This window comes from Fringilla coelebs, assembly GCF_963513975.1.
Source record: "Fringilla coelebs genome assembly, chromosome: 1".
Classification (NCBI taxonomy): domain Eukaryota; kingdom Metazoa; phylum Chordata; class Aves; order Passeriformes; family Fringillidae; genus Fringilla; species Fringilla coelebs.
In genome coordinates this window covers 23,718,754-23,724,753 of record NC_140028.1, presented here as the reverse complement: position 1 = coordinate 23,724,753, position 6,000 = coordinate 23,718,754, and the positions used below count along the sequence as shown (strand labels likewise).

At 43.7% G+C, this 6,000-nt stretch overlaps 1 protein-coding gene across 1 annotated transcript in view; it reads left to right on the top strand.

Annotated features, from left to right (window-relative positions):
• Positions 1 to 2,350: 2,350 nt before the first annotated feature.
• Positions 2,351 to 6,000, top strand: part of CPQ (carboxypeptidase Q) — a 147,568-nt gene continuing 143,918 nt past the window's right edge. The window contains exon 1 of the mRNA XM_084213501.1: positions 2,351 to 2,383. The gene's annotated coding sequence lies outside the window, so the exon portion shown is untranslated. The remainder of the gene's footprint in view (positions 2,384 to 6,000) is intronic.

Here is a 6,000-nt window from a genome sequence, read left to right as displayed (position 1 = left end):
CTTGTAAAAGATGCTTCCACACAGAGCCCTTCAAGCACCTGATAGTCTTTATGAGTTCAAGAGTATGCAAGATGGATGACAAAGATGATTTCTGGATGGTGGGGCTGGGATTTTGCCCAGCATAGTAGCCTATAAAGTTTGTGAAACTGATCACAAGACTCCTCAGTTCCAGACTCTCCCAGATTTACAATTACAGTCCTGAGTAGGAAAAACCAAGCAATCTGAAAGTCCTGAGGTTGTAAACAAATATATTTATTTAGTGAATAATGCAAAGTAGAGAAAATCACGTAAGAGGTGGGTATAAGGGAAATACCTCTCCCGAGGCTAAATGGCTATTGATGTGTTTCAAACCTGTAAACAGATTTGTGCATGTTGCTGGCTGAAGAGGGGTGGAGCTCTAGGTTTTGCCTCTTAGAGGTTATGCCTCAACTTGCTTTTGTCACTCCTCTGTCAAGGACAGCAGAAGACTAAAGCACTGAGTTCTCTACCCTCTGACCTGGGATTAATGACAGCTACAGCAAGATATCTCCATCCTTCTGACTACTGACTGATGAAGGAGAAAAAAAAGATGGCCTGACTCTCAACTTCTTGGTACAGAAGGATTAACAAAGGAAGCTAATTAAGGAAAAAATAATGGGAAACCAGTTGGGTGAAGTGATTTAATTGCTAAGGGAACAAATGAAAAGAAATTAAATCACTCTCATGAATTGATTTATATACTTAATGTACTGCAAGTACAGTTTTACATGAGCTTGTTCATGAAGACATGTCCTATGTTCTCTCTTGCTGAAGCTGAAAAGGAAGGCTGTACATTGGCAGTTAAGTTCAAGGTGTTGGGGGGGAACAGCCAAACTTTGAGGATATTTTCTTGCATGACTTTCAGTGACATATTTATCACATTAATCACTGCATAATCTTTTTCCAGAGGTACAGTACTAGATGGATGCTTACAGCTTTATAAGTATTCTTTATATGTAAATATCCAGAATGTGCAGCAAAGAAGGAGCCAGACAGGAAAATATCTGACAGTCTTTTCCTTGTGTAACATTTTTGTTGAAGCAGTTGTTTTGTTACCCTCAATGGAACAGGACTCTTAAGGACTGTGGCAGTCTGAGAAATACATTGTGTCATCCCACCAGCAGGCTCCCTGATCTGTATTGCAGAGGACAAAGTTCCAGCTGCAAAAACATACTGTTCAGATGCTGTACTGAAAAACACAAGTGAAAAAAAACGAAATTAGTCACCTCAAATACAGAGGTGGAGGAGTCAAGTTGGCAGGAACAGCCATTATCTAATAATAATGTGTTTCAAACCCCTCCTCAAGGTACACACCCATGAAGCTCATTAGTGTAACAGTCATTTCACTGAGGCAGAAAGTTCATTAATATTGGAATACAGTGTTGAATATTAGAGGGAAATTCTTCAATGTCTTCCTGCTACAGCAGCTTTTTGGAAATGCACCAAAGGCTTTGATCCTAAAAACCCTCACCTCTAAGCACCTGGGTAGTCCCATTGACTTAAATAGAATAAAATGAGAGCTTTAATTCAAGTGTTTGCAGATTAAGACCCATGTTTGTATTTTAAGATCTTATCTACAGAAGAAATTGCACTCATTTACCTAAGTGTTTTATAAACACACCTTTATTTAAATGAATGCAATGTTACTTCTGCAGGAGGCCACCATCTGAGGAGCAGCGGCCCTGCCTCAGTTCCCAGGAGCGTGAAGGCAGGAAAGGCTCTCAGATAGCTGGAAAACTTCAATGAACTACACAAGCAAGAATTGCCATGCTCTCAAATACTCAGAAGGATGCTGCCACTGTGCAGCCAGCAGGAAAGGCTGCTCATGCTTCATCCATTTTCCATGTGCTCTTGCACCACTATCACACATTCCCTATAAAAGCGCAATCATAGAATCATCACAGCATCACAGGAATGGTTTGGGTTGGAAGAGACCTTAAAAGCTGTCTCGTTCCAATCTCCTGCCATGGGTAAGGACACCTTCCAGCAGATCGCGTTGCCCAGTGCCCCATCCCAGCTGGCGTTGAATATTTCCACGGATGGAGCGTCCATAACTTCTTTGGGAGGCAGCTTCGTCCAACGCCTCACCACCCTCACAGCCCCTCGCACGGACGGTCTCAGTGCCTGGAAAGCCCGCTGGTGACGGATGATGTTTTTCAGGCCCCCGGGGCTGGGCAGCAGCAGCAGCGGCCGGGCCGGGCCCGCCTGACCTCGGGGCGGGCTACGCGGCGCCAGGGCCGGGGGCGCCGGCGGGTCCCGGGCGGCGGCCGGGCCCTCCCACCCCGCGGCGGCTCCTCCCTCCCTGTCCGCAGCCGGCCGGGGGTGAGGGCTGTGCCGGCGCCGCCGCCCGAGCTACACGGGGAAGGTGCGTGTTTGCTCTGCCCCCTGCTTCTCCTCCTCCTCCTCTTCCTCCTCTTCCTCCACACAGGGCGTCCCCCCGGGCTGCCGGCGCTCATCCGCCGCGCTGTAGCGCTTTTCCGGGAGGCTTCTGCTCCGGAGGAGAGGCACCTCGCCGCCATTCCCGGCGCCCAGCTGGGCTCAGCCCCGGCTCCTTGCCTTGCGTTAGAGCCGTGCAGCGTGTGCTGCCTTTCCCCGCCCGCAATGGAGCCTTCGCCCGCTGGGCCGCAGCCCCGGTGCTGCCGGCCCTGCCCCGGCTCGGGGGGCTGGAGCCCCCAGCCTGGCAGCGGGGCTCGGCACCGCCTCGCTGTGTCTGCTGTTCGCCCTTTGCTGGAGGGGTGACCGACACCAGCATGGTCGTACCTCAGGAGCGTGGACGTTCCATTGGTGACACGGCAGAAAAGGATCTGGAGGCGCTTGTCGACAGCTGGCTGAACATGAGCCAGCGGTGAGCCCAGGTGGCCAAGAATGGCAGCGGCATCCTGGCCTGTATCAGCCATAGTGTGGCCAGCAGGAGCAGGGCAGGGATTGTCCCCCGGGACTCTGGTTAGGGTGCACATCAAGTACTGCATCCAGTTCTGGGCCCCTCAGTACAAGAAAGACATTGAGCGTGTCCAGAGAAGGGCAGTGGAGCACAAGTCCTGTGAGGAGCAGCTGAGGGAGCTGGAAATGTTTAGCCTGGAGAAAAGACGGCTCATGGGGACCTTATCATTCTCTACAACTACCTGAAAGGAGATTGTAGCCACGTGGGGGTCAGTCCTTTTTCCCATGTAACAAGCGACAGTACAGGTGAACATAGCCTAAACTCTGTCAGGGGAGTTTTAAGTTGGACATTTGGAGGAATGTCACAGAAAGAGTGATTAGACATTGGAATGGACTGCCCAGGAAGTGGTGGAATCACCGACCCCGGAGGTGTTTAAGGAAAGACTGGTCGTGGCACTTTGTGCCAGGGTCTAGTTGATGTGGTGATGTTTGGTCAGAGATTGTACTCACAGGTCTCAGAGGTCTTTTTCAGCCACAAAACCCTTGCTCACTCACTTTTTCCTCGTAATTTAAAAACAAATATAGACTCAAAGTTGGCAGTCAGTGCTTGGGCAATGCATGGTCAGTGTTAGGCAAAGCATGATGCTCTGTCATGATCCTGAAGTGAGCAAGGTTGACAGCAGTCACTGACCAAAAGCTAAAAAATATATAAATATTGTGAAAATAAGATATATTAAAAATATATATAAAGAAACATGAAAAAGGTACAAGTTCTGCGGGCTTGATCAGATTTGAGTAAGGAAGCATTAGATGCAAAGGAACCTTTTGAATGTAGTGGTTATATCTGCCGAGTTGTACGTGTGCTCAAAACTGCAAAAGAGCAAATTCAAGATATAAGCACAAGAATTCAGTTTGTGTATTAATTACTTGTTTTTTCCTCCAATCTGCAATGTTTTGAGGACCTGACTTTCCTAAGTGCTGCATGGGCATTAAAAGTGCCTGCTCAGATAGTGCCATGCACAAAGGCACCTAAAATCCTAATGTCTTGTTAAGTGAGCCTTAATTTTCAAAATTGTGCCTGTCTGGTTTTTTTCCTTCTATTCAAAATTAGATTAGTTTTTACTAATTTTTGTTTTACTAGTTTTTACTAATTGTTTCTGAAGATAGTTCTCTATAACTGTTGTAGGGGTGTTGTAATCTATTGATTAAGGGGGAGCGTGTGAGCATTTCTTCTTACAAAGCAATACTTGAGATGGCTGTAGAGCAGACTTCATGTGTGAAATGGAATAACTGCATGTATCTTCATCTATCTGTAATGTATCTTTCTATTTTAGCTTGGGAAAATTCATAAGATTTAAGTTAGGCTGACAAAAGCTAGCCTTGATTTTGTTCTGGTTAATTTTTTGCAGGGATGAAAGCTTTTATTAGAAGTCTTTCTCATGCTTACCTGTCAGTTCTTAAAATCACCTTCTAGTCTTGTCTGCTGCTCCTTCTGTGAGATTATTTTTAATAAAATCTTAAACCCTATTTCCTCAAAGAAACCCCACAAAGCCTCCCATGTGCGTGAGAGTACTTACATTCCTTGTTTCCTTGTAAATTTTGTAATTCCCTTTGACATATCCACCCTATGTTGAATAGCATCTATCTATTTCCTTTGCAATCGGTTTTACTTAAACTTCTGTCTTTCAGATGAAGGCTGTGCAGATAAACTTGGATCAAAGCCACCACAGCTTTAGAGATTCATACAAAGCCTTTGTCTTACCTGATCTTGTTTCTTGGTGTTTAAAATACATATAGTTCTTTTGAACAGCAAAACAATAAGATACTGAATCAGATAAGAACAGATTGCAAATCTGGGCTGGGGAAGAAGAACCTGTCATTGACCCCTGTTGGGAGACATCTGTTAGCAAAAGCTCATATAAATCTGTATTTGTTTTATAACACGATTTTGCAAATGCTTGTGTGTCTTTAATACTGATTTGAGAAAGGAAGCGACTTATAATATCTTACTCTTGATATAATTGCAGAAACTCATAATGCACATGGGATTCTTTTATCTATTCCTGCTATATTGTATAAAACTTTCTTGTGTTAAGGTTGAAAACTTTGCCTTGTCATTTCTTCCTTTCTTCCTGATTGTGGGAGGATGAAGATGAAGGGTGGCAGTACATCTAAGAGGTAGCAGCTGCAGGGGTGAAATATTTTGCCTAAAGAAGTACTTTGTGGGTAGAAATGTACAAAACGATTACAATCTTGAAGCTCTACAGTTCTTTCTGTTCTGTCTCGACAGGAAATATTATCTGTCAAAAACTGCATTGCAGTAATCTTTCACTTTTTTGTTACCAAATGTCTGCAGTAATCTCAAAGTAGTGAAATAAATGTAAATTCTTTCTTCAGCTGACCCCAAGTCACTTGCATTTTCACTGTGATGGCAGTAGTGAAGTTTTAGCTCAGATTTGTAATCTCTTAAATGCCAATTACTCGATTTAGTCAGTATTTTTGCCAGAATCTTTGAAGAATGCTGTGCTCTTTTTTGTTTCATTTTTACAGTACAAGAGAAAATTGTATGTGAGCTTGAGAAAAATGTTAGCCTTGTTAGCCTGTAAAGAATGTTAGCCTTTTTAAAAAAATGGTAATTTGGGTACCTTGCTCTTACAAGAGACTTGATTTTTGATATTGAGATGGAGAGAATGGACAAATGGTGGGAGGTTTGCTTTTAATTTATCTCCCTACCTACCTACCTACCTACCTACCTACCTACCTACCTACCTACCTTTTTTTTTGTTTGTTTTAATGAAGAATATTCGAAGACCTGGCTCATTTGGATTCTTTCTTTTTTCTGTACTGGTATTAATAATAGTAATATTTTATCAGACTCTTTAGGTCTATCTAACATAGGTCTCTTCTATGAATTTTCTCCACAGTGGATGAGAGAAAAACGTAGAAATCCCTTTAGTGCTGTTGCTGCCAAGAGAGACTTGATAGAAGTGTCTAATGAATAGACATGTAGATTAAAATACATCTCTAAGAATTTATGTATTTTGGCAAAGTGTTTTATTGTACTACACACTGCAATCAGGGGTATGGCAAAAGACTTCTGAT